Below are 20,841 nucleotides of genomic sequence, written 5' to 3' on the forward strand. Positions count from 1 at the left end.
ACGTACAAACTCTTTACAGACAGTGGCGGGAATCGCTTGCGCAGCAAGGTGTTACACTCAGGAACAGGCCCTTCGGCCCACTATGCCTGTGCCGACCACGAAACCAAATGAAGCTAATCCCTTCTGCCTGCGCATGTTAAAAAACCTTACGATCCACGCCTGTTCACGCGCTTCTCTAAAAGCCCGACCACCGTGCATGAGTTTGTTGTAGCAGGGCTAAGAATCGGGACCTCCCATTCTAATGTCTAACACCTCAAAACACCAAATCCCGGATGTATCAGGCCAAACCAGTAGTTTCGTGAGGGAGTGGAAGAGGAGGGTGATTGTAGAAGGGAGGGAAGGTGGTAGTGGACAATAATTCATAATGCGGCTGAGCGAGTTGTTTGAGATGAATGCGGCCTACGGGCTGAGGCTAAGGCAAGGTCCATTTCTCCCAGGCGGAGGGTCGGCCATCAAGTCGGCACCTACAGAAGCCCGATGCAGGGGTGCCCCAAGGTGTACACACCCCTCCTGGGTCTCAAACCTCAGCACCTCCAAAACTAAATACAGCTCTACAACTGCACTCACTCCAGCTCTGAACTCTCCACAGTATCAGCCCCGTATCATCATCACTGTAACCACCCTGGTTTCAGTCCCACTTCTCCCGAGTCTGAACATCACACCCTTCACCACCACCCCTCCCGCCGAGTCTCAGCCTCCCCACTATAACCCTGAAATATGAGTCCCACTTCCTCCCTCTAAATCGCAGAGTAATACAGTCAACACATACAAAACGCTGGAGGAACTCGGCAAGTCAGGCAGCAGGCCGAGACCCTTCATGAGTTCTGATGAAGGATCTCGACCGAGACGTCGACTGTTTACCCTTTTCCATAGATGCTGTTTGACCTGCTGAGTCCCTCCAGCTTTTTTGCGTGTTGCTTGGATTGCCAGTATCTGCAGATTTTCTCGTGCATTGACTAATATAGCCCTTCGGCCCAACTGCTCCATGCCGACCCCAGTGGCCTTAACGCTCCGTGCATGTATCTAAAATGTTGTAGTTGTGTCCGCCTTGAGCAGTTCGTCTGGAAGCTCATTCCTGGTATTCACAACCTTCTGAAAAAGGTTACATCACAGGTCTTTTTTAAAATCCTCCCCCCCTCACCTTTATCCGTGTTCTCTAGTTTTCGAAAGATCTCAGCCTCCACTCCCTCCTTCGCTCCGAAGTCTGGGACTCAACCCCCCTTCAATCTCTAGCTATTAACCACTCTTGCTTCCCCCTTTTCACCATAACTCCAGTTCTGAGTGAGTGATTCTGGGTTTCAGTTCTCTTCAGCAACAGGACAAAATGCCGGAAGACCTCAGCAGGTCAGGCAGCATCTCTGGTGGGGAATTTAGTCGACGTTTACCCTTCATTCTCGAGTCCTGATAAGTGCCTTGGCACAAACCGTCGACTGTTTACCGTTCCTCCAAATATTCTGTCTGATCTGCCGAGTTTATTCAAACATTTGTTTATGTTGCTCGAAAATTCCAACATCTGCAGAACCTCCTGTGTTTAAGATCTCCTCACTGGGACCCGAACACACAATTTGCGCTTTGAGGCAGGAGTCTGCCAACCCCCCCACCTCTCCTCGATCCACGTCAACCTGACACCATAACCCAGTGGGGGTCTAATTCACTCCACAGCCGAGTTTGTCAGCTCCTCGTTTGGAGGAACCTCAGACCGAGCGTCAAGTTCATGCCTGCCATGGTAGTCAGTCTCCGCCCACCCGATACCCCACTCACAGGCTTGGCGTCCCGGGCAGCCCATCTGAAACGCAGCTTCACATGAACCCGACCCGTTGCTTCTCGGGACTAAAAACAACACAAGTCACCCAAAACTTTTCGAGGGTTAACTTCACCCTGCTGCTACAAGGACAAGGAAAGGCCGCCGGGTTCAGAAAATCCCTCAAGTGGAGCAAATGAGAAAGTCCGTCGCTGTGAAATCTCACCCCCCTCGGGCAAAGAACAACGCCAGTTAAATTAAGTCGAGCAATCCAACAACACACTCCACACCTGGTGTTCAGTCAACTACATCCTCTTCTCGGTAACCACTAACTGCTTTATACAGAAGTATGCGTGCCTCTGAGATTGTCCCCGCTCTTCCACACCTACATCACACTTGCTCCCCATATTAAGAATTCCTGGTACGAAGCCCCACTCTGCTTGTTTGTCCCGGCTCTATGTATTTTAACTAGTTTCTTCCTACAAGCATTAAACAAAGTTAATATAAAACAGATGCTGACTAGCTGGATCTCTCGCAACCGCTTCAGGTTCGGTTCGAGACTTAACAGCTTTTTTTTGGGCTTACAATCGTTATTCTCTGAAACAATCAGAAGGTAGTTTCGGTCAAATTAACTCAGACTTACTCCAGATTCAATTGTTTTCATCTTAGATCCCTGCAGATGAATTACAGTGCAGAAGAAGTGATAGCGGCTGAAGAACAGCGTGAGGAGACAGCTCTTGTTGGTATCCAGGATCGTTCAAAGGTAACGTTCATAAACACATGTCCCAGGGCGGAAGCTTTTTAATAGGTGCTCTTGGAGAGAGCCTGAATATGTCAGATCTCAGCTGCCTGGAGTGGAAACGCACTTCAAGCTGAGGAGGAAGCCACAGAGCAGACGCTAGTTGGGTTTGGCATCTGTAGTCAGAGGGCGTGTTTAAATGCCGCTTAAATTGTATCTCGGTACGGCAGCCAGAGTTTACGAATCTGTGGTAAGACAATGGAATGTGGCAAAACGCAGCAAAAAGTAAGCGAAGCATTTCTGGGAAACAGCGATGCCCTGTCTTAGTCAGAGGCTTGATTGAGGCTGGTTAGATTCTGCTGCTATATACGTGGTATTTGGGAATACTGATGCACTGCAAAAGCTGTTCCGCTCCCGCTATGAGCAGTTGTAAACACGGGACGCAAAGGAACGGGCAGGCCATTCGGCCGCTACTGTGCTGCACCTACATTCAAGGACTCTACAACTCGTGTTCTCTGCATTATTCATTTTTTAGTTGTACATTTGTCTCCTTTTACACATTGTTAGTGTTTATTTACGTATAGTTTTTCACTAATTCTATTGTACAGCATTTCTGATTTTTTTCTGTGAATGCCTGTAAGAAAGTGAATCGGGAGGCGGTATATAGCGACATACACATACTTTGATAATAAACTTACTGCCTTCGACCATCCAATCCATCTACACACTACATTGCATCAGGAAGGTGAACATTATTGTCAAGAATGCCTTCCAACTTTGCCATTCCCTTTCAATAAAGTATGTCTGTCTGTCCTTCTGGGAGAAGGTAGCCCGAACTCGAGAACAGCTTCTTCCCCGCAGCTAGGAGACTTCTGAACCAATCACTTCTTTCACATCTGATCGATTTCTACAGATGTACCATGGAGAGCACTCTGACTGCAACGACCACTAGTGCCCCCGGGGGCTCCACATTAAGGATCCTCCCCCTCCAGGACATGCCATCAAGGAGCACACAATGCTTTGGGAACAGCTACTTTCCCTCAGTCACCAACCCATGAACTTTACCTCAGTATTTTGTTCTCTTTTTTGCCCTGTTTATTTATTTTAAAAATATATTTCTTATTGTAACATCATTAAAAAAATATATTTCACCATTCTGCTACTGCAAAACAACAAATTCCATGCCATATGTCATTGATAATAAACCTGATTGTGGTCCCCTTCCCGGTGGGGGTACCTCACCCTCAGACTCTTGACGGAGGTGACTTGGTAGAGGATTACAAGATGGTAAGAGGCATAGGTCGAGCGGACAGTCAGCACCTTTTCCCCAGGGTGGCAATGGCTAATATGAGGTTGCATAATTTAAAGGTGATTGGATGAAAGTACAGGGGGATGTCAGAAGTAGACTTTTCACACAGAGTGGTAAGTATGTGGAACACACTGTCAGGGTGGTGCTAGAGGCAGATACATTAAGGATATTTAAGAGACTCTGGATGATAGAATACTAGAGGGTAAAGTGGGAAGGAGGATCTAGATTGATCTTGGGTTAAAAGATCAGCACAACATCATGAGCCAAAGGGCCTGTACTGGGCTGTTATGTTCTACGTTCTTACCTTTACCTCTTCTGTTATTGTGACTTCAGCATTGTTATCACACTTATCATTTTGTATTTCTTGTTTCAGTATTTATTACTGTGTACATGATTTTCACTCTGAGCTTCTCAGGAGGAAGGACCGTTTGCACCCTGGTATATAAGGCCATAAACTAGTTGGATCCAATCAATGTCATCTGTCTCAGCTTCATTTTCCTACTTTGTCTGCCTCAGTTCCTTGACATCCAACAATCTATTCATCTCCACCTTGAATGAGCCTTTACCAATCCTCCACAAGCCCTTCAGGGGGAAATAATTCCAAAGAGTTATGCTACAAGTGAGGAAATCTCAGGCCCAAACTGCCTTCTCCGTGTCCTGAGACAGTGATCTATCGTTCTAGACCTGTCAGCCAAGGGAAACGCCCTTTCTGCCCACACACAAAATGCTGGAGGAATAACAGATGATGTAGCATCTGTGGGTGGTATAAGCATTTTGGGTTGAGACCCTTCATCAGGATTGATTTCTGTCACTGTATCCAGTCTGTCGAGTCCTGTAAGAACTTTTGTATTCCAACGTGATTAACCCGAGAGCATACAGGAACAGTCTGCTCAATTTCTCCTTATAAGGCATAACTGTTATCACAAAAAGCAGACCAGCCCAACTCTGATTCCCTCCCCTTTTAGCAAGGATATCAAAAAGGTACACTGTACTCCAGTTGTGTCCCCTCCATGTCTGTATATGCTTGTCATGAAATATCTTTATAAATATATAAACCTTAACTTCATTTGTTACATGCACATTGAAACATGAAAACACACAGTGAAATGTGTCGTTTACACCAGTGGCCAGCACGGTCTGAGGATGTGCTGGGAACAGCCCACGAGTGTCGCCGTTCTTCCGGCGCCATAATAGCATGTCCACAGCTTACTAACCCTAACTTGTACATCCTTGGAATGTAGGAGGAAACCAGAGCACCCAGAGGAAACTCACATAGTCATGGAGAGGACATACAAACTCCTTACAGGCAGCAGTGGCAATTGAACCCTAACTGTAAAGCTACCTGCGACCCGCTGTGCTACCGTGCCGTCCAACTCCAGCACTAAACTTTCTCATAATAGTCAACATAATATGTGAATTCCTATTTACTTGTTGTACCTGCATGCTAACTTTCAGAGATATATCCACAAGTATGCCAGGTTCCTGTGGAAGTCAACATCTCTTACCATTTGAACCTCCAAGAGGACCCCAACCTTGTTGTACGGTTTGGAGGCTTGTGTGCCTGAATGACCCCGAGAGCTATGTTGGCTGGAATCAGAGGTTTAAGCATTGACTCTTGGTAGGGTCATCGTTGCTAAAGAGGTCAAAGGGTAGAGGCCAGAGTAATAGTGGTCCACCAGTCCTCCAGGTTTGGGGGTTCAGCTCAGGGATAACGACTCTGACTGGTAAAACAAAATTGTTACAGAAATAGCAACGAAGATTCCTTCTACATCTGTATGCGATGGCATTCCAGGGCTTGCACGGCGGACAGTAGTGAAAACCAAGAGGGAACTTTAGACGTGACGAAGGAAGCCCTGAACACCACCAGAGATGCAGAACCTTCATTGCTGCCCTGAACACCAGCAGTGTAATAGACAGTGAGTAAGTAAGTTACCATTTTAAAAAATACAGAGAACCAAGAGACTTTAGATTCTAGAATCTGGAAAATAAGACAAACTACTGGAGGAACTCAGGTGGTCAGGCAGCATCTATGGAGGAAAATGGGCATTCATATTCTGGGTTGAGACCCTTTGTCTGGACAGAGGGAAGGTAGTGATTATAAAGAAGTGAAGGAAATGGAAGGGGCTGGTAGAGGATAGGTGATTCCAGGTGAGAGTTGATAGACAGATGGAGGAGCAGAGAATGGGGATAGTGCCTGAGGCTGGGAGGTGATAGGTCAGGGGTTCCCAACCTGGGGTGCCCGCACCCCCGGGGGTGCGAGATGGAATTTCAGAGGGTGCGACAAAGAGTGGCTTGTGTGCTTGAGTGACAAGTCTCGAGTCATCACTCAGCCAGCTGCTAGTGTGCCTTGAGAAGTGGTAGTAACATTTGTCCCAAGCACACTCCAGTCTCCCGCTGCCCGAGTCGAGAGAGACGTAAACTCACTCCAGTCTCCCGCTGCCCGAGTCAGCGTTGAGGATTCTCATCGGTGTTACCTGGGAAGTTACACCTCAGAGTTGAGGAATCTCATCAATTTACTGTTTACAATTTTTTTCTGAATAAATTAGAATCTAATTGCTCAATTTATATTTGCATTTTATGCACACAGTTAAAAGCTTTTTTTTTTAAGTTCAATTTGTTCACCGGCAGTATTGTATGTGGTTCAATTTGTGGTTCAAAAATTAGAAATTAGACTTTTCATCTTCAAATGTGATATTACTTTTGTAGGGAGTGCGAACATTAATCAAACATTTCCTAGGGGTGTGGGGCATAGAAAAGGTTGGGAACCACTGTGATAGGTGAAGGTGATTAAGAGCTAGACATGGTGGAATCTGATAGAAAAGGGAGGTGGAATCTAAATGTTTAAAAGTACTTTGTCATTCTGTTTTGTAGCAAGCTGAATGACTTTCTATTTTGAATGACTTCACATTTTTTCCATGTTGCATATTACTGTATGTCTACCATGTTCTCACCCACTCAACTTTGTCTGAAACCTACTGAAGCCTCTTTACATTCTTCTCCCTTCTCACAACTCCACCCTGTTTTGTGTTGTCTGTAAATGTGGAAGTATGATATTTGGTTCAGATTTGTGAAAATTCAGGGCCTATGCAATTGTTCTTGATAACCACTTGTCTGCCTTTGATCCTCATTCTTTGCTGTTAGCTAGTTCTCAACCCAGATCAGTTTAGTACCATGTTCCTTAATCCTACTGAACAACTTCATCAAAACCCTTCCAAAAATTTAAGTGCACTACATCTAGTTCATTATTACCTTCTCTATTTTATATTTATATTATATTTATTAATCACATATGTATTGAAACATAGAACAGTGATGCACAGTAAATGTTGTGTCAACTTTTTAACCTATTCTAAGATCAATCTATCAATCTAATCCTTTCTCCTCCACATAGCCCTCCATTTTTCTTTTGTCCATGTGCCTGTCTGAGAGTCTCTTAGATGTCCCTAATGTATAGGACATACATGGTAAATGGTAGGGCATTGAGGAATGCAGTAGAACAGAGTGATCTAGGAATAATGGTGCATCGTTCCCTGAAGGTGGAATCTCATGTGGATAGGGTGGTGAAGAAAGCTTTTGGTATGCTGGCCTTTATAAATCAGAGCATTGAGTATAGGAGTTGGGATGTAATGTTAAAATTGTACAAGGCATTGGTAAGGCCGAATTTGGAGTATTGTGTACAGTTCTGGTCACTGAGTTATAGGAAGGATGTCAACAAAATAGAGAGAGTACAGAGGAGATTTACTAGAATGTTACCTGGGTTTCAGCACCTAAGTTACGGGGAAAGGTTGAACAAGTTAGGTCTTTATTCTTTGGAGCATAGAAGGTTGAGGGGGGGACTTGATAGAGGTATTTAAAATTATGAGGGGTAGGATAGAGTTGACGTGGATAGGCTTTTTCCATTAAGAATAGGGGAGATTCAAACAAGAGGACATGAGTTGAGAGTTAGGGGGCAAAAGTTTAGGGGTAACACAAGGGGGAACTTCTTTACTCAGAGAGTGGTAGCTGTGTGAAAGGAGCTTCCAGTAGAAGTGGTGGAGGCAGGTTCGATATGGTCATTTAGAAAAAAAATTGGATAGGTATATTGGACAGGAAAGGAATGGAGGGTTATGGGCTGAGTGCAGGTCGGTGGGACTAGGTGAGAGTCAGCGTTTGGCACGGACTAGAAGGGCCAAGATGGCCTGTTTCCGTGCTGTAATTGTTATATGGTTATATGGTATCTGTCTTTACCATCATCCCTTGCTTATAGTGAAATGATTCACTAGTGTTCACAACCAACACTGTCTGAAAGTGTGCTCTGGGCAGCCTGCAAGTGTTGCCGTGCAGTCTGGCGTTCACATAGCATGTCTACCACGCTCAGCAGAACACCATGCAACCAACATGCAATGATAGCAGAACGATTCTCTTTCTCACATCTCCCTCACCCCCACACACACACACATGGGCCCCCAACTCCAGACGGTGGGTTAATTGTGATCGTTCTTTCATCAATCCATGCAGCCTCTGCTCAGTCCTATTTTTATCTCAAGCTCTCTTCACATTCTGTTCTGGCACTTCGCCTTCTGTTGATGTTAGGCCAACAGATCTCCTCTTTATTCTCTCCCTTGCAGTGTGGGGTCACGTTTGCTATTGCAAAACCTCGAGGAAGGACAGCTAGAACATCTCTGCACTGTACGGTCAGCTCTGCAGAGGCAAGCGACAGGTCCTTGGGATCCAGTCTCTCTGAATTCTCTGGCATCATTTGGGCAGGAGGGGACCCGAAACTCAAGGCTTAAAAAAAGATTAGTTTTATTTGTCACATGTACATCCAGACATACAGTGAAATGTGTTGTTTTCATGTCAAATCAAGCCAGCGAGGATTGTGCGAGACAACCTGCGATGTCGCCGTGCTTCCACTGAGGGCTGGAGGCCTGTCTGTGTGTTTCTGCGTGTGTGGGTGGGCGAGCGGGAAGGAGTAAAGGGGCTCGTCTTGCTGCTGTTGTTCTTGTGTTCTGTGTTGTTCTGCCAACCATTGCAGGCATGCTATGTTTCGATATACGCGCCGAGTGGGCCCTTCCCGCCTTTCGAGACACAACGCTCAGCAACCCCCGACAACCCCGATTTAACCCTAATCTAATCATGGTTGTTCACAACAACTGATTAACCTTGTGACAGAGCAGGTCTGCCACGAGTAACTTCTCCCTCTCTACCCCCTCACCCACTCGTCAGCTGTCCCTCCACTCCCATTCCTTCCTAAGTTGGCCACGGTGCGAAGTTGCTTCGGAGCAGTGGCAAGGACAGGATTGGACAAGCGGATCAACTGGTGGAACTCCTGGTTTTGATGGTGGTGCCAGAGGTAGGTACGTTAAGAACATGTAGATAGGCATATGGATGAAAAGAAAATGGGAGGCTATGTGGGATTGATCTTGGAGTGGGTTAAAAGGTTGGTACAACATCGTGGGCTGAAGGACCTGTATTGTTGTACTGTCCTGTATTGTTGTACTGTTCTTTGTTCTATGATTTATGATTTCGATGAGAATGTTCAAGTGGGTTTGCAGGCCACAATAAAATGGGCTGAATCATTGACCATGAAGATGTTGGTCAGAACTTACAGAGGGATCTTGACATCCGGGTAAGTGGGCTGAGGAATGGCAAGCGATTCCTCAATTCCAGTCAAGTGTGAGGTGTTGCATATTGGGAAGAACGTAGGACTGTGAATGGGAGGGCACTGGGTGTTGTTGTAGAACAGAGGGACTAGCAGAAGTACGTGGCTTCCTAAACGTAGACGAGGTGGTGAAGAAGGCTTTTGTCATGCTGGGCTACATCTGTCAGGGTCTTGGCCTGAATCACCAACTCTTTATTCCTCTCCATTGATGCTGCCTGATCTGCTGAGTCCCTGTGTGTGCATAATCTGCATAATATTGTTCCAGTAATGGGGCAATGAGAACTTCACAAAGTACTCCAAATGTGGCCCATTCAAAGTTTTATACAGCTGCAGCCCGACTTGCCCACTTTTATATCATGCCTGGCTAATGAAGCATGCCGTACCCCTTTCCTACCCAACCCTCTGGGTGGCTACTTTCTGCTAGCAATGGACATGCACCCCAAGATCTCTCTGTATATCAACTCTCCTAAGGGTCCTGCCACTGACATTATACTTTCTGGAAAAGATTCTTGTTTGCTCTAGGTTATTTTACCAACCACAGACTAGGGTATGCACTGATTTATCCCCATGAGGTTTGATGATGGAGGAAGGGGCTGAGTCACAGCTTGTAACCATGGTTCAGTTAGGTCTTTGCCTCTGAGTCAGAGGACTGTGGTTTTGAATCCCACTCTAGAGATTTACTAATAGGAAGTTACCTGGTCATCAATTCAGTGCTGTTGACATTAGCTACAATACCTCAAGAGATTCCATACAGAAACAGGCCCTTCAGCCCATCGAGTCCATATTAGCAGCCACTCATTCACACTAATCCTACACCAATCTCATTTTTTATTCTCCTCCCGCTCTTAGCAACTCCTAATCCCCACCCCAGATTCTACCTCTCAGCCAGACTCCAGGGGCAATTAACCTACTGACTGGCATGTCTTTGGGAGGTGGAAGGGAACCGGAGCACCTGGGGAAAACATGCAAATTCCCACAGCCAGCACCGGAGGTTAGGTTCAGATCTCAGCAGTGACCCTACCAGCTTCCTAAGCACCTTAACGGGAGAAGAGAGACTCCCTGTGTTAAACATTGTGAGACTCGAGAGCCCAGTGTGCGTGAGACTGCCTATCTGAGAGTCTCTTAAATGTCCCTAACATATCTGTGCCAGTGGCAGGGCGGAGATGCATCTCCAAAAAATTGTGTAATTTCCCCTTTCTTCTACAACCCTGCAGATTGCCCTTGGGCAAGGTGCAGCCCCTGCTTATACCCCCAATAGGGGTCATGTGAAGCCATGGGTGCAGGTGGTGGATGGCTGTATGAGCAGCTGATGTCTATCACGAGTCTTATGCAACCACTGACGCCAGGCAGTCTCTGACGAAAATCTTGTAAAGACACTGCTCAGAAGAAGGCAATGGCAAACCTCTTCTGTAGAACAATTTGCCGCGACCAATTATGGTCAAAAACCACAATGGCCACGACATACGTCATGGCACATAATGATGAAGATAAATGTACCTGACTCTACCTCCACCCCTGGCAGGATGTTCCAAGCAACCACCACTCTCTGTGTAAAAAAAACTTATCTTGGACATCACCCCTAAACTTTCTTCCAATCACCTTAAAAGTTATAGCCCCTTGTGTTAGTTGGGAAATAATCTCTAGCTATCCACTCCAACTATGCCTCTTATCATGTTATACCCCTCTATCAAGTCACCTCTCATCCTCATTCATTTCAAAGAGAAAAGCCCTAGCTTGCTCAACCTATGCTCAGAAGACGTGCTCTCTAATCCAGCTAGCATCCTGGTAAATCTCCTCTGCACCTTCTCTGAAACTTCCACATGCTTCCCATAATGAGGCAACCTGAACTGAACACCGTATTCCAAGTGTGGTCTAACCTGGGTTTTATAGAGCTGCAACATCACTTTGTGACTCTGGAACTCAACCCCCTGACGAATGAAGGCCAAGACACCATACACCTTCTTAACCATCCTGTCAACTAGGATCTGTGGATGTGGATCGCAAGTCGTTCAATCTTTGGATGAAGACTTGCATCTTTTCTATTTCCTTATCCTATAGAAGGAGGCCATTTGATCCATCATATCTAAGCTAGTTCCTGCACCAATGCCATTCCCTCTATCAATTTCCCTGTAACCTATTTTCTCTTACCTGCCCATTAACATCCCTCCTATTCACCCCCTTACACTTGGTTGGATTTTCTGTGTGTACAAATTAGGCAGGTTTTGTTTTTGCCTCAGGTTGGGTGAGACAAGAACTAGAAGTCATATAAGTTGCAATAAGAAATATTTTTAAAAAGCTGTGCTAAAAGTAGGGTCCATGGACCTGTCAAAAATCTGATGGTGGAGGTTAATGGAGAAAGGTGAAATATTTAAAGGGAATCGGAGGGAAACTTCTTCTCTCAGGGTGTGGTGCAAACATGCAATGAGTTGCCAGTGGAAGTGGCGTATGCAGATTCAATTGTAGCCTTTAGAAGAAGTTTGGATGGGTACGTGGATGGGAGGGTTTGGAAGGATATAGTCTAGATGCAGGTAGCTAAAACTGGGCAGAAGATCAGGTCAGCAGGGGCAAGATGGGTTTTTGTGCTGTAGTACTCTTAAGTTTACCAAGATGTGGGAGGAACACACACAAAATGCTGGAATAACTCAGCAGACCAGGCAGCGTCTATGGAAAAGAGTAAAGAGGAAAAGAGTAAGTCGAGGTTTCAAGCCGAGACCCTTCATCAAGACAGTCCTGATAAAGGGTCTCGGCCCTAAATGTCGACTGTACTCTTTTCCACAGATGCTGCCTGGCCTGCTGAGTTCCTCCAGCATTTTGTGTGTGTTGCTTTGGATTTCCAGCATCTGCAGATTTTCTGGTGTTTGTCAAAGATGTGGGAGGACACCAGAGCACCCAGGGCAAGCCCATGTCATCTCAGAGCTCCACGTAGATCACGATTGAACCTGACTTTCTGGAGCAAGGAGGCAGTGGCTCTATTTTGCCTTCCAACTTCTCACTTGATGCTTCACCCACAGAAAAGGGGGTTAGTTTTAAATTAGTAATTAGGGCATTAAATTAGTAATTTATTTAGATCAGCACCAGGGTGCAGACCAGAGGAACTATTCCTGTGTTGTGCTGTTCTACGTTAGAGACATAGAACACTACAGCATGGAACCTGACCCTTTGGCCCGTGCAGTCTGTATTCTTAAGCTGATTTTGCTCACAAGATGGAAAGTACAGAAACATCACTCGATATGGTAACTGCATCTCCGCAGTATTGCAATGATTGTTATCAAAGTTAATAAACTGATAAGATAGCACAGTCACTAGAAGTGGAGAGAGAAAGGAAGCAGGTTCTGCTGTTTGTAGTAGCAAATGCATGCATGCAGTTCAACTTTCAAATATAATAATGCTATGGGAGTTCAATTGCATGGGGGAACTGCGCATAGGTCAGTCGGTTGGTGGTAACCCGGGCACGGTCTGTGTAAAGGAAGCCAGGACAAGTACACTTCTGTACGAAAGGTCTCTACGGATTCTGCTGCATGTGGCATATACCTTACACCAAACCCCACACACGTCGGCGCTGTTTGTTAGCAACCCTTGAATGATAACAGCTCTGATCACCACATTACAGAAAGAACACAGAGGGACTGGAGAGGATGCAGAAGAGGTTCACAGGGTGTTGCCCGGATTAGAGGGCATGTGTGATAAGGAGCGGTTGGACAAACCTGGCTTGTTTTTTACTGGAGGGTCAGTCTGAGGGGAGACTTGAGAGAGGATTCTAAAATTATGAGAGGCATAGATCAAGTAGGCAGTCAGAATATTTCTCCTCAGATGGCCTGGGGGCGGGGGGGGGGCAGAATTTTAAAAGGGATGTGCAGGGTGAGTTCTTTTGCAGACAGGGAGTGGTAGGTACCTGGATGTGCTGGAGTGTTGACGGTGGTGGAAGCAGATACGAGAGTGGCACTCACCAGGGTTTTAGAGAGGCTTATGGAAAATGGAGGGATTTGGATCGTGTACAGACAGGAAGGATGATGGTATGATGGTCAGCACAGGCTTCAAAGTTCAAAGTAAATTTATTATCAAAGTGTGTAAGTGCATGTCACCATATACTACCTCGAGATTCATTTTCTTGTGGGCATTTACAGTAGAACAAAGAAATACAATAGAATGAATGAAAAGCCACACACCAAGACTGAAAACCAATGTGCAAAAGAAGACAAAATGTGCAAATACATAAAAGTAAATAAATAATACTGGGAACATGAGTTGGAGAGTCTTTGAAAGCGAATCCATAGTTCAGTGTTGGGGTGAGTGAAGTTACCCACACTGGCTCAGGAGCCTGATGGCTGGAGGATAGTAACTATTCCTGAACCTGGTGTGTGGAACCTAAGGCTCCTGTAGCTCCTTCCTGACGGCAGAGCGTGACCTGGGTGGTGGGGGTCTTTACTGATGGATGCTGCTTTCCAGTGGCAGTGCTCCCTGTGCACGTGCTCAGTGGTGGGGAAATTGCTTCCTGTGATGGACTGGGCTGCATCCACCACTTTTTTATGTAGGGTTTTCCATTCTTGGGGATTGGTGTTTCCATAATGCAAGCAGTCGGGATACCCTTCCCTGTGCACTTGTAGAAGTTTGTCAAAGTTTTAGATGACATGCTAAATCTGCGCAGACCTCTACGAAAGTAGAGGTGCTGTCAGTCTGCCCCTGTGCTGTACTGTTATGTGCTCGACATTAACAATCTTGCCCTCCTTTTCAAATAATGATCTCACTTAGCCTAAGGACCTTCCAAAGCTGAGCCATTCTTCTTCTTGGCCCCTTGTTTTATCCATGAACATAATTGTCCATTAGCAGCCCTCCCAGAAGTTCTGTCCCCAAGAATCCTCCAGCCTCCCTTCAGAAGCTCCTGTAAAAATATCACAAGGCTCAGTGTAACTTTGACCTATTCTGCTTCTCGTGAAGCAGTGTGAGATTTTTATATTACTTTTAAAAAGGAAGCTTTTATTGTTAGTGTATTTAGGAGTAACACTGGAACAAAAGCAAAAGACACAAGAAATACTCAGCAGGTCAGGCAGCTTCTAGACAAGGAGCTCCCAACCTGGGATCCATGGACTCATCAGTCCATGGCATAAAAAAGGTTGGGAACCCCCTGCCTTAGGGAAAGAGGAATAGTATTAATGATTCTGCTCTGAGATTTGTTAGAACTGGGAAAAAGAGATTTTAAAAAATTATGTCACACAGAAAGTGGTGAAAATGATGACTAGGATGAAGGGAGTACACACAGTAACCACTTTATTAGGTGCACCTATACACCTGCTTGTCCATGCAAATATTGAAGCAGCCAATCATGTGTTAGCAACTCAATGCATAAAGCATGCAGACATGGTCAAGAGGTTCAGATGCTGTTCGGACCAAGCATCAGAATGGGAAAGAAATGTGGTCTAAGCGACTTTGACCATGCAATGATTTGTTGGTGCCAGAAAGGGTGGTTTGACTATCTCAGAAACTGTGGATCTCCTGGGATTTTCACGCGTTACAATCTCAGGAGTTTATGGGGGGGAGAAGAACATCCAGTGAGTGGCAGTTCTGTGGGTGAAAACATCCTGTTAATGAGAGAGGTCAGAGGAGAATGGCCAGACTTGTTCAACTGATAGTAACTCAATATAATGTAATGTAACATAGTGTTTTTGATTTGTGGGAGTGGGAGCGAATGCTGTTTTGTGCAATCTTGATCAGGCGGACTAGTGCTGTGGCCTGCAGATAGCAAGAGATGAGGCGCTGGATTGAACTGAGCTGAAATTAATATGTCTGGACTCTTTCGATGTCCTTGTGATTTGGTGTTTTGTATTCTGTGTTTTATGCTAATTTCTTTGCCGTCGTATGTGTGTTGGGTGTTTGATGTTTTTCTTTAAACGGGTATGATGGTTCTCTTTGTTTTGGGACTGTCTGTGGGAAGACGAATGTCAGGGTTGTATACTGCATACATACTTTAATAATAAATGTACTTTGAATCTTTGAAGACCATCTCTGAATGCACAAAACATCAAACCTCGAAGCAGACGGGGAGCAGGAGCACAAGAACATGAACATACACTCAGTGGCCATATTATTAGGTACAGGAGGTACTGCATAAAATGGTCACTGAGTGTATATATACGATAAATTGAGAACAATTCAAAATGATCAATGGGGCAGTTCACCTCTTTTCTCAGTTCAGATGAAGGGTCTTGGACCTGAAAAAGAATTCTGTTTCTCTTTCCACAGATGCTGCCTGGGCATTGGAGTCTTCCCAGCATTTCCTGTTTTTATTTCAGATTTCCATCATCTGCAGGGTTTTTTTGGATTTTCATCTCCAGGGGCATTTCTTGTGTCAACAGTATATTTCCAAACATTTTCTTTCCATCCTTATGCCCAAAACCAACCACCTGCATTCAGACTACCCCTTGCCGGGATCTGAGCGGAAACAGAATCAGGAGAAAAGTGGAACAAATACGGTAGTTTAGAAGGCAGAAGTAAAGGATGAAATTGAGTGTGAAGTAAACAAAGGTTCTATGAATGTAAAACTGAAGAGAAAATGAAAAGGGATGAGAATGGAGGAGAATGAACGAGAAGGCAGTGCTAGTGAAATGGTAAATGGTTTGGGTGGAGTGCAAAACTCATGCACAGTAACACTCATAATTTGCTGATAGTGTGAAATGAGCTGGGGTGGAGGGATAATCCAGCATTGTTTGACCATTCATCCATAAATAACAATCTGAAACTTGTTAGCACCAATCCTCCTCAGAGTTGACCAAATGGAACCACGCAGTTCGAGAGCTCTGCCTAGCCAAAGTGATTGGTGCTTCATTTAAGCTTCTGGTTTCTTCCAGTGCTATTCAGAGCCTGCTTTGCAGTGACGTTTTGGTTTCAGAACACAGTACAGCAACAAAACAGGGTCCTTGGCTTACCGTACCTAGTTAAACTGGACATTTGCTTGCACATGATCCACACCTTTCGGTTCCCCACCTGTTTGTGCCTAAATGCCTTTTAAACTTTCTTACCTTGGGAAACTGTCTCTGATTAGCTGCAATATCTTCCTCTCAAAGTCCAACCCTACATCCCTGTCTTGAGAGGTGAAAACAGATAAGATTGGCCAACAGGACTCTGGTGAAGCTGTATAAACCAATCCCTTGTACAGTGGATACAATGGATTACAGAAACATTGATGAACTCCAAGCACATCATTGAATTCATGAGGAATTTGGAGATGGGAGGTCCTTGATGGCCTAAGCTCCACTGGGAGTTAAGGGCCCAAGAAGAATCTGCACTATCTATGCTCTCATTGCTTTATAAACTTCTATCAAGTATCCCTTCTGCAACTCTGACATTCCAGAGAAAACAACCCAAGTCTGTCCAGCCTCTCCTTATAGCTAATGCTCACTCATCAAGCAACGTCCTGGTGAACCTCTTCCGATCTCTCCAAAGCCTCCACATCCTTCCAGTAACCCACACAACGTGCTGGAGGAACTCAGTGCCCTTATGGGATGTTATGTTGCAGTTATACAAGATGTTGGTGAGGCTACTTTTCAGATTCAGAATCGGGTTTAATATCACTGGTATATATCGTAAAATTTTTTAAGTTAGCAGCAGCAGTACAATGCAATACTCTCCCTCCAGGAATTGATCATGGATCACAGGAGGAAAGGAGACACATTGACATCAATGGGATTATAGTTGAGGGGAAGAGTAGTTTCAAATTCCTTGAATTACCGAGAATCTCAGCTGGTCTGTACATACCAGTTTAGAAACACAACAGTGCCTCTTTCACCTCAGGTGGCTAAAGAACTCTGGCATGAGTCCCAAATCCTCAGGACTTTCTACCATCGAGAGCATCCTGACCGGCTGTGTCACCGCCTGGTATGGGAACTGTGCTGCCCTCAATCACAGGGCACTGCAGAGAGTGGTGCAGACAGCCCAGCGCATCTGTGGACGTGAACTTTCCTCTATTCGGGACGTTTACAGCTGCAGGTGTGTAAATAGAGCCTGGAGGATCATCGGGGACACCAGCCACCCCAACCACAAACTGCTTCAGCTGTAACCGTCTGGAAAACGGTACCGCAGCACGAAGGCCAGGACTAACAGGCTATGAGACAGCTTCTTCCACTGGGCCATCAGACTGATCAATACGTATTGATCTGATTGCATATCTGTCTGTACAAACATATATACAAAACAATTATGCATACAATCATAGTGTCTGGGCAATATCCTCCCACATTTCCCTTCTTTATGGCTTGTACATTGCGATGGAGACACAACATAAAGATTTTTTTCTCCCTCATGTTGTGAGATGGATGTAAGAAATAAAATTCTAATCTAGTGATAATATAGAAAAAATGTAAATAAATTATAGCAAGTATAAATTAATAGTTAAATTTTTTTAATGCAAAAGCGAAATAATATAAGAAAAAGTGAGGTAGTGTTCATGGGCTCAATGTCCATTTAGAGATCAGATGGCAGAGGGGAAGAAACTACATTTGGAATGTAATGCTCAGTTTTGGTCACTTTTTTATAGGAAAGATGACATTAAGAGTGCAGAGGAGATTTACAAAGATGTTTATGGAGAAAGGTTGAGCACCTTGGGATATTATTCTCTGTAGTGTAGGAGACTGAGGAACGATCCTATACAGCTGTATAAAACTATGAGGGGCATAGATAGAAAAGATTTAGAGGATTATGAACCAAATGCAGGCAAATGAGACTAGCTATGACCTGAATCTTGGTCAGCACGGACCAGATGGGCTGAAAGTTCCATGCTGTGTAACTCTGTGCGACTCTTTCTCACAGTCGCATTCAGGAAGGTAGTGTGATTGGGGGTTAACTAGACTCGGTGTAAATCTGAGTGTTATCATACGTTAGTATGGAATTCAGATAAGCAGGCAAGGAAGGAAGGGTTGCTGATGGGAGGAGTGCAGAGTGGAGTAGAAAAAACAGAAGACAGACCGGTTGAGCTGAACAGCCTCTGGGTAAACATGATCGGACTGGTTAAAGCAGGAGTAGAACACAGAGTCCTGGACAATTGGTCCAAAGGTATGAGATCAGGTTTCACTGGGGATTTTAAAGTTAACTGATTAACTTTAAGGGGGCAGCAGAGTAGCGTAGTGGTTATGGGACTGCCTAATAGCAAAAGTGATTGGAAAATTGGGGTTCAATTCCCCTGTCTGCCTGTGAAGAGTTTGTACATTCTCCCCATGTCGTGTGGGTTTCCTCTGAGCACTCTGGTGCCCTCCAACATATGATTTGGGGTAAGTTGTGGGCGTGCATTGTTGGCGCTGGAAGCACGGTGAAACTTCCCAGCATTGTGCTGGTCATTGATACAAATGATGCATTTCACTGTTTTGTTGTAACAAATAAAGCTCATGTTTCATCTTTAAATAAAATCTGGAATTTAAATGGTGAAAGATGCAATAACAGGAGCCAGTTTGCGTAGAAGAATGAGAGGGGACTTGATAGAGGTCTACAAGATTATGAGAGGCATAGATAGGGTGGATAGTCAGTACCTGTTTCCCAGGGCACCAATAGCAAACACCAGAGGGCAAAGGTACAAAATTAAGGGAGGGAAGTTTAGGGGAGACATCAGGGGTAAGTTTTTTACACGGAGAATTGTGGGTGCCTGGAATGACTTGCCAGGGATGGTGGTAGAGGCTAAAACATTAGGGGTATTTAAGAGCCTCTTGGACAGGCACAAGGATGAAAGAAAAATGGAAGGTTATGGGGTAGTGTGGGTTTAGTACTATTTTTTTAAGGATTATATGGGTCAGCACAACATGGAGAGCTGAAGGGCCTGTACTATGCTGTAGTGTTCTATGGTTCTATAGTATTGTAAAAAGAAACCCATTCGAAAACAAGTGCCTTTTAGAGGATGGAATCTGCTTGTCTTCACCCAGTCCGTTCCATATGTCACTCCGTTAAAGTTAGATGCCATAGATTCATACAACACAGAAACAAGCCCTTCGGCCCAAATGCTTTGTGCTAACTATGCTGTCCAGCGAGCTAGTCCCATCTGCCCATATTTGGCCTATTGTCCTCTAAACCTCTCCTATGTACTTATCTAAATGGTTTTTAAATGTTGTTAATGACTCCACCTCAACCACTATTCCTGGTAGCCCATTCCAAATACACTCCACTCTTTGTGTGAAGAAGCTGCTCCTGATGACACTTTTAAGTCCCTGACCCCCGATCCCTCTTGTTCTGTGCACCCCTTCTCTGGGGAGGACTATGTGCTTTCACTATACCCTCTCTATGCCCCTCATGATTTTACATATCTTCCCCTTTCTTTTAAACCCTCTCCCTTCTCAGTTAGGAACAATAATTGCTGCAAAAGGGCCACCTCAGCCCTTCTAGTCCATGCCGAACTACATGCTTTTGGGACTACATCATTTGACATCTTCCGGGTGGTGGTTTAATAATTTTCAAGCCTCAAAACGTAGGTTAAGACGTTGAGTCCTGCTTCAGATTATCTTGTATTGCTGGCCATTAGTGACTCACACAAAGCAGTAAAGACAGATGTGAAACTTCTGTTCAAAAATTGCAAAGAACCCTGTTCCAACAACGCCCTAATATCTCTGCGATCTCCTCATTGCAGCCTCTGTGGTATCTACATCGTGTTGCCCTGCCTCCTGTTACATGCTGTTTGTTAACCTTCAGTTAGACTGGACTTCTAGTCATCAGTCTGAGCTGTGACCGTAGGGATCAGAGTCAGGAGGTCATCATGCTTGGTTGATCACTTAGTAAGATCGTTCACTCCCCTAATGTCTCGTTATAGCAGCACGATAGTGTAGCAGTTGGTGCGATGCTTTACAGTGCCAGTGACCTGGGTTCAATTCCAGCTGGTGTCTGTGAAGACTTTGTACATTCTTCCCGTGACCACATGGGTTTTCTACAGGTGCTCCGCTTTCCTCCCACCTTCCAGAAACACATGGGTTAGCAGGTTAATTGGTAACGTGGATGGATGCCTCTTTTAGAACAGTGATGAGGAGGGATTTCTTTAGCTAGGGGGTGGTAAATCTGTCAAATTCATTGCCACAGATGGCTATAGAGGCCATTGGGTATATTTAAAGTGGAGGTTGATAGGTTCTTGGTTGGTAAGGGTGTCAAAGGTTACAGGGAGAAACAGGTGAATGGGGTTGAGAGGGAGAATAAGTCAGCCATGATGAATGGTGGAGAAGACTTGTAGGACCGAATGGATTAGGGTCCATCAAAATTACAGTTGACAACATGACCGAGGGGAGGTCCTCTGACCCCCTGAGGGGGTGCTGTCTCTGGGGAATCGGGTAAATGTCCGAGGGCTTGTGATGTTGATAGCTTCAGCCTTCCTACTTGTGGAGCTATCAGGTGCACTCCTCAGTGGAGGTGGAGACATGAGGCAGTATCAAACAGATCTCTCACTGTGCACACCA

At 45.0% G+C, this 20,841-nt stretch overlaps 1 protein-coding gene across 5 annotated transcripts in view; it reads right to left on the reverse strand.

Annotated features, from left to right (window-relative positions):
- The window catches only part of LOC140724793 (ovarian cancer G-protein coupled receptor 1-like), a 72,919-nt gene that overhangs the window by 21,428 nt on the left and 30,650 nt on the right, over positions 1-20,841 (reverse strand). For 2 of the 5 annotated variants that reach the window (XM_073039404.1, XM_073039406.1), the window contains exon 1: positions 2,385-2,573. The exons of 1 other annotated variant lie outside the window; for it this stretch is intronic. The gene's annotated coding sequence lies outside the window, so the exon portion shown is untranslated. Of the gene's footprint in view, positions 1-1,141; positions 1,276-1,761; positions 1,952-2,384; positions 2,574-20,841 lie in introns of those variants that run through there. 2 more of the 5 variants (XM_073039407.1, XM_073039408.1) reach the window with 2 other exon arrangements.

Source organism: Hemitrygon akajei, chromosome 3 (assembly GCF_048418815.1).
Source record: "Hemitrygon akajei chromosome 3, sHemAka1.3, whole genome shotgun sequence".
In the NCBI taxonomy this organism is placed as follows: Eukaryota; Metazoa; Chordata; class Chondrichthyes; order Myliobatiformes; family Dasyatidae; genus Hemitrygon; species Hemitrygon akajei.